Here is an 8,690-nt window from a genome sequence, read left to right on the forward strand (position 1 = left end):
GTGATATCACCGCACCGGCATCGGAATGGAGGACGAAGTCCGAATGCCGGCCTCAGCTCATTCGATCGGCGCAACAGTCGGGACGATGTCGTCGTCGGCGGCGGTCGGTTGGGTCGGTTCCGGTGAAGTTTTGCACACCCCCACTCATAGCCAGTTATTAGCCGCTTGTCGTTGGTTGAGTATCTCTGTTTTTTGTGGATTCTAAGCCAAATCTCAAAAAGGTAATCTTCCTAGATCCTTTCTTTATCATACCCACTTTTTTTTTCTTTGTTTCCTTCAAAGGAAAACCAAATTGTCTTAAGCCTTTCTCAATTGTAAATATATATGTGTATCTCTAGTAACCCTTGTTGAAGGTGTCTGTTGGGTCTTGCCGTGGAAAGGGAGAGGCAGAGGATCGGGAAAGGTAGGTTAGATGGGTTGGGTGTTGAATTGCCGTGGGTCTGATTGGCTTGCCATGGGTGTGATTGAGGAGGAGCTGGGAAGAAGGTAATGGCAGAGTTTTCGTGAAAGGGAAAGCGTGAAAATCAGAGTCGGGTAGGGAATGGGTTTATGACGTTTTTTTTTTTTGGTTTTGGTTTTATTGTTTTATGTTTTATGTTTTATTTTTATTTTTTAATGTTGTGCTGACGTGAAAAATTGTGGGAGTTTCAAAAGTTTCGGTTTTATATATATATATATATATATATAGATTATTTCTCAATTTTGTATTTAAAACGTCATTATAAGTGACTTTTTGTCTCCCGTTCGTGTAAAGTGAAAACTCTCTCTCTAACTCCCGCTCCAAAACATTTATATATAAAAAAAACACTTTTGAAAACACAAACAACGTCGTTTTTTTTTTGGTAAACACAAACAACGTTGTTGCTCAGATTTATCAGAGGTACTCTTACTCTTTTCTCTCTCTCTCCCTCAATATTGTGTAAATTTTTGTTATATGATAATTGATTAACAAACGCCTGTCATTCTCGTTTTCTGACAGACCAATCGGGTTTTTCAATAACATCTAAGAAAGACTTAAATTTTAGATTTTCTTCACCATTAATAAAAACCCAAATCCCATATTAGTTATGAATCTTATGATAATCATTCTAAATCTAATTCTTTTTTTTTTTTTAAATGTTTCAGACTCGTTTTTAGGGTTTCTCTGCTTTCTATTCCGTGTTTGTTTTGACGGAAAATAGTTTCTTGGGAAAAAAAATTTTCACTTCAAGGGTTTATACTTTATAGAAGTTCTAATTTTATTGATTTATGAAGTGGGTTCAGCGAAAGTTTATCTCTTTTTAAATTTTCCTTCTTTAAATGAAAAAATTTACACATTGGGTTTTTTTTTTTTTTTTTTTTGGGGGGGGGGGGTTGGGGTTGGGGTTTTGGGGGTTTAAGAATTTGTTCTATATTCTAAATTTGTGGTGTGAAAAGTTTCTTTATTAAATTTTAACTTCTCTTGAAAAAAGAAAAAAGAATCCTGTCAAATATATATATTTTCTTGGAAATTGTTATTTTTTAGAATCTGGGTTTAGTTTTCTTCTGAAGAATCAGTTTTTTGTTCAAATGAATTAAAAGGAGAAGGTTTTTCAATTCAACTCCTTGTTTGGTTGCTTGTAATTTAGAAGATTTTCTTTTCTGTTTCCTTTTTGGGTTATGAAATTGGAGCTGGGGGTTAAATGGTAAATATGCACAATATTTGATTGCAGGTATAATGAATATGTAATCTTTGAGCTTATTTCTTTTTAGAATCTGGGTTTAATTTACTTCAAGAGAATTGGTTTTTGCTCAACTAATCAATAGGACAACTGTTATAATGATGCTCAATGTTTGGTGGCATGTAAGATATAGAAGAAAATAATTTTTCTTTTCCTTTTTTTGGGTTATGAAATTGGAGCTAGGAATCCAATGGTAAAATATGCATACTACTTTGATTGCAGGTATAATGAATGTGTATCTTTGGACTTCTTTATATATATAGAATCTGGTTATGCCCTGTTGTAATGTGACATGGAATGCTAGTATTTTTGTAGTGAAACTTATTGTTGGATGATGTTAGTGTAGGAAACAATAAATTACTTTTGGGGTTAGAATATGAAGCGTAAGCGAGGGGCACAAGAAAGGAAAACCAAAAGGGGCACCTGTGGTGAGTAAGAATGAGGTATCCATAAATTTGGTGAGTGCAAATACAGAAGATAATTCGGGTTTGGATGGTTTTGGGAATGATAACAAATATGAATCTGGAATGGAGGTTGATACACCTTCTTCAACGGGGACTGACCAGCCGTACAATGTTGCAAGTATTAATCCCGATGGTTCCATTGATAAGGCAATGGGAAAGTCAGTTGGGCGTGTGAAAGTGAAACTGAGGACAAGTAAGATGTTGGAATCTCAACATACTTCTTCCGATGCACCCACGCACAGTGACACTGATAAGAGTAGCCAGCAAATGGGTTTTGAAAGGCAAGGTGTAGGTCTGGAGAGAATGGAAGATAGTGCAAACTCATTGCCTATTGGTGTTTCAGGAAATCCAGCTAAGAAAGCTGGGAGTATCAAGATTAAATCGTCGATGATCTTGGGTAATCCAAGTGTTTATCAAAGTGGTGGTAGTGCTGCTGTTGCTCAGGGTGAGAGTCCACACCAGAAAGAGCTAAAGATACCTCATCAGGATGCTCAATTTAGTAAGCAAGAACTTGATGATTGCTTGACGGTATGTTGGATTGTTTAAGATGAATCTTTGTTTAAACTTCTGATTATGCAAACTTTTTAACATCTTGTTGCTATTTTCTTTTTTAAATATCTGCATATGAGCATATTCTTGTCTTCATTTATCCTTCCACAGGTGATAAAGAAGGTAATGAAAATGGATGCAGCAGAACCCTTCAATGTCCCTGTGGATCCTGTAGCTCTGGGAATTCCTGTAAGTATGAATATGCACAAATACGGTATTTAGTTAGGGTCAAACACTAAAATTATTTATAGTCCACAATGGATGGTAATTTCTTAGGTTATACCATCATGTTGTCGTACCCTATCTCTTTTATTTGACTAATAAAATTCTTCCCTTGGGGTGGGTGGTGTTTGTTTGGAACCAGGATTACTTTGATGTCATACATACACCAATGGATTTTGGAACGATATGTGGCAATCTTGAAAATGGTGTGAAGTATATGAACTCGGAGGATGTTTATAAGGATGTACAGTACATTTGGGAGAACTGCAATAAGTATAACAATAAAGGTGACTATATTTTGGACCTTATGAAGCGGGTGAAGAAGAATTTTATGAAGTATTGGACAGCTGCTGGGTTATACAGTGAACAACAATGGGGAACTAAGGGTGAGACTTCTGTGATTATGCTCTCTTCCGGTTAATTCCTTTCAATTTTCTTCATCAAGCTGAATTTGGTTTGTGCATTTCTTATTCTGTGAGTCTAGTGAATATAGATAAAAATTTGACGAGCAATGCAATTGATGAGTTTTCCTTATCATGTGTGTTATGATTGTGGTCATTGGCAAAAATTCTGCCTTTTTTTTTTTTATAAATATCTTTGCCTTCTCTTGGGTATTCAGGAACTAATTACCTTGAAATATGTGTTGAATTATGTGCATCCAAATTTCTTGCATGGTCTATTCCTTAATAGTGATCTTAAAGTTGTTGTTCTTAGACTTTTTGGATAAATAGGAGCTTTATTACAAAAAGGGCACACTTAAGTACACAGGAAGCATACTGTTTAAAAATTGTAGTTTAATATTCACACAGTCTAGAAAATCAAGTGAGGAAGAAGAAAAACTGTTGGTGATTAAGGCAAAGTGTTTATGACTAGGTTTGCACACACAGCTGATAGGTACTTTTTTCTTGCAGTAAGCCTCTGCTGATTTTTTTATGCATATATGTTCTTGCTGATGCATATGGTATCCGTTTTTTATACTATGTTGTGATGTAGTTACTTGCTTGCCAAGTTAATATGAACTTTAGAGTTATGTATATTGGTGGGTTCCAATTAGCTCAAATGGTAAAGTCTCTTGTCATTAAATAAGAAATCTGCGGTTTGAACTTTGTCTACTGGTGTTTTGGTGTGATGATAATGAGCAATTATTATAAAGCAGATATCATAGATTGAAATTCTATCTATCAAAAAAAAAGTTATGTATATTGAATAACGGCCCACTATGCAATCATCTTGTCTTATTGCTGGTATAAAGATGCCAGCTCTCATTTTCCTCACAGCAGTCTGAGCATTATTTATTTCCATTGTGATAGGGGCTGAAAGCATTCAAGTGGAGGATGTTTCTGTGTCCAGTGAAAAGTGCATGTAAAAGGCAGTCAACCAAAGCAGAAGACAGGAAAACGTCATGGGTATTTTTATGCCTATAACTTCTTGCATTTAGTTGCTATTATATTCATATGGGAATGCTCCCCAGATACTCCCCCGTCCAAGGGTAAATTTCCATATGGAGTAACTAGTAAAATAGCAGCATAGAAACATCGTAAATGGAAAAATGCAATAAATAATATTTGGGTCTTTTTGACAATTTTGGTTGTAGGGCCTGTCTACAGCCAAATCATCAGCATGGGTATCATATGGTTTATTGAGCGAAAAGCAGAGTTAATGTTAGGATGCACATTTGATAAAGGCTATCATTTCTGGTAGTTTTTAGGTTGTATTTGTGCAAAAGAAAATGAACAGGAATTTCAGATAAGTGATGGAAATTTGAAGGAGTGGAGCACTTTATAATAATTTACAGTCAGCCTAGGTCAAATTGAAAATCAATTGATAACTCATAGCTTTCTACCAAATCATCAACTAACTTAGATACTGAATAACCCAAATAAGACTAAGGAAAATACTCGAATCAGTAAAATTATCAAATGTGCCCCTTATCTTCAGATTTTAATGTTTTTTAGACTGTTAGTACTTTGTTAATTTATAAAAAACCAGAGGAAATTTATTATTGTGTGACGTCTACAATAGGACCCATGGGTTGCCAGCAGGCCCCATATAGGACCTCTTTTTTATGCTTAATGTGGTTTGCACCAGAAGCTTGCCACTTCTTGACAATGGATAGTGTGAGGACAGGAATTTAGTTTTTTTTTTTTTTTTTTTTTTTTTTGTATTTTCCCTGTAATTACTTTTTCCTAAAAATTACATGTGTGTGTATATATTTATGTAATTAAAAATGATAATTCAGTAAGGGAACTGGGGATTTACTTCTCTGGATTTTGAGAGTGATTACTTTCATTGTCAAAATACCAAGAAATCCCAATGAGATAACCCCAAGAAGAAGTAAAGGTTTGTGACAAGCACTGTGAAGCATAGCAGGTATCATTGTCATCATTTTTTACAATTGCTTTAAGATGCTTGACAGTGATATCAGGTGCATCTGGATGCTTTCATTTGCTTTTTATAGTGAGTTTATAAAGGAGTGGTTTGAAACTTAAGTAGGAGGTGTGTGTGTGTGTGTCATTGGAATTCTGTGTGGGTGCCTGTGCGCATCATTAGAGTGCTGTGTGTGCTCACATGCACATTGGAGAGTTTTGGCTTATTATTCTAACAAAAATGGTTCAAAAATTTTTCTTATATTGTGAAGTTCTCATTTGCAGAAGGCGCCATAAAAATGATTGTTTATGTGCAATATGTGTTCTAAAGCGTCGTAGGAGGGAGCGTGAGGAGAATGCTCGTCTTGTAAAAGGCCATATAGGAGCTACTGATACTAATTATACTGAGGAGACCCAGCAAGAGGTACAATGAGTTTGACTAATGACTTAATCCAACTTTTTCTTGACTGTGATTGGATTTTCACTTTGTAGTCTTGCAAATGTTATTTGTAGGTGTAGAGAAGTTTTTACTTATTACACATACACGCAGTATAGGTATACATATTTTGAAAGGGATCCCAGGAAATAGCAACTTTTGGGCTATCAAATATTTTTGACAGATCTGATATGCTCTTTTATGACTACTAGGTTTCTGATTTTTGAAAAATTTAACAGAGACGACATATATGAAAGTTTTATGTTTTTCTTTTTCTTTTTTTCAATAGATGTATTATTATTATTATTATTATTATTTTAGTTATTGTATAACATTATGAACTTTTTTTTGCATTGGCTGTTAAAGGAAGGTCAACATGTGGAAAGTCCTAGTGCTGAAGATCCATCATCAAATGATGAATCACTAGACCCAGATGCAGATGCTGAGATACAACAGAAAGTAGATGAGGTGAAATTGGATGTTCCTGAGGAGCAGCATGGTCCTTCGGAGGAGAAGCAAGGGGAGGAGGAAGAGGAGGAAGAAGACGAAGAAGAAGAGGAGGAGGAGGAAGAGAATGAGTTAGAGACTCAAAAGAAACACGAGAATGAAACTCCAGAGCAGCCACAGTTTGGTGATAGATCAGAGGAGGAGCATGAGAGACAGCCTAAGCTAAGAATTGTGGAGAAGTCAGGAGTTGGAGTCCGAGTTGATACTCAGAAAGAGGATATATTAATGAGGCAGGAAGCCAAAACTGCTGCAGCTCAACAACAGAAACATAAGGTATTTTGAAAAATCGTTTTGGCATCAATTGTGTGATCTTTAGATGCAGATGCTGAGATACAACAGAAAGTAGACGAGGTGAAATTGGATGTTCCTGAGGAGCAGCATGGTCCTTCGGAGGAGAAGCAAGGGGAGGAGGAAGAGGAGGAAGAAGACGAAGAAGAAGAGGAGGAGGAGGAAGAGAATGAGTTAGAGACTCAAAAGAAACACGAGAATGAAACTCCAGAGCAGCCACAGTTTGGTGATAGATCAGAGGAGGAGCATGAGAGACAGCCTAAGCTAAGAATTGTGGAGAAGTCAGGAGTTGGAGTCCGAGTTGATACTCAGAAAGAGGATATATTAATGAGGCAGGAAGCCAAAACTGCTGCAGCTCAACAACAGAAACATAAGGTATTTTGAAAAATCGTTTTGGCATCAATTGTGTGATCTTTAATTTAAATATACATAACAACTTGTTCTGCAAATTCATGATGGAGAATGGCATAGCTTTCCTTCATTTTACCACCAATTTACCTTGCCACTAACCTGTTATTTCAAAAGTACAGAATTAAACTATAAGAGGTATCATCATTAAATCATTTCAATGTTGGTGCATATATATCAGAATGTGCCTTATAATTATTGGGTAATCTTCGAGCTTATCAGGCATGCTTAAAAAATAAGGATGTATTTGCTATTAGCCAAATGTACCTTACATTAATGCTAGATCACCCAAATTTCTGTTGTGGGGGGAATCCTTCCTTAGTTATGAAAACAGATATCTTAATGCAGGCATATCTATAAAATATCCTTGTCAAGTGGGCATGTCTGTAAAATATCAATAATCTTTCTTTGAATTGGAATTTAAGATTCTATGCATGCAATTTAGCAGGCTCAAAAGTTTTTTTTTCAAAATTAATTGACTTTGACCTAGTAGTGAAAGGAAATATTAAAATATTTGCTTTATATGGGAGGTGTTGTTAAAACACAAAAATTTCACGTAGGATGCAATGGAACTTTCTTCAAGCTATAAACAGACTTGAGCTCAAGATAGACCCAAAGATTTGAATTTTATTTAATTATGTATTTGTTTCATTAACTTACACTGGACTAGAACTTCATAATTAGATGCTGAACCTTTTAAATGCTGGACACTTTTATATGCAAGTTTTACTTACAGTTTGATTTTGTCACAGGAATTACAAGAAAAGCACAAAAAATCTAAAGTGTGTAAGAACCTTGAGCTAGAAAATCCCATGCTTTTGGACTTATGCGGAATTCTCTTCCCTGACAACCATAAGTCTGTCTGGAGTGGACCCCATTCACTGAATCAGCATCATCGTTCTGCTCGTACTAGTTCCATCCATGCAGCTATTGCAACTTTCATGAAATAGGTGCTTGTTCTGATGCATGTACACTGGTTGCATAGATCTGAGGTGTTGTTTTGTTTTCCATTTTACACTCCTAAAAATTTTATTGTATAGTTATTACCTAGTACAGGATCAAAGCAAAATTGAAAAACTGCTGAATGACATGGATGCCCTTTTTGCAGTGTTTGATGCTGAAGTGTACTTCTCCTTGCACTTACTATAGGATGCATGTTGTGTCAAAGGAGAATGAGCATGCACAGCTGGACGCTTGTTTTAGAATTACTTCTCTCACAAAAGCTGCTGCCAAATGATTTCAAAAGTAGTTTCGAGTCATCAATGCAATGGTTTTCAGGAGTTACTTGGAGGAGGGATATAATATTACATGTGAGATTGTACATGATCTAGCAAGATTCAAGAATTTGGTTCTTCACCGTGTATCTGCAAATGACAATTCTAACTTGCAAAAGCACATTTTCAGTTTATGTTTTATGATGAGTTAGATTGCGAATGGTTTATGGCAATGCTTGGATCCTGCGCTTTTTCCATAGTCTGTACTTGACAACCAGGCTAACTAATGTCGCTTTTAGAATAGTGTTGTAGTGAAACAGGAGTCATGCAAACAGCTTGTACCTTAGATCAAGGCAAAACGTATGTCAGCCAATACCTCTATTTAGATGTATGATCTCCCCATGCAAAGAGTTTGTAAGCAGAAGCTCTTTGTGCGTGCTAATTCTTCTAACAGTGTCATGTTCACTTTTCATTATAATCCATTCGGCCCGTATAAAGTAAACTAGCTTGCAATATAGATTTTTATTATATAATCA

The 8,690-nt window shown here is 35.8% G+C and overlaps 1 pseudogene; it reads left to right on the forward strand.

Moving 5' to 3' along the window:
* The first annotated feature begins 768 nt into the window (after positions 1–768).
* On the forward strand, positions 769–8,374 carry LOC126715971 (uncharacterized; annotated as a pseudogene).
* Positions 8,375–8,690: the final 316 nt, after the last annotated feature.

This window comes from Quercus robur, chromosome 2 (genome assembly GCF_932294415.1).
Source record: "Quercus robur chromosome 2, dhQueRobu3.1, whole genome shotgun sequence".
Lineage (NCBI taxonomy): Eukaryota > Viridiplantae > Streptophyta > Magnoliopsida > Fagales > Fagaceae > Quercus > Quercus robur.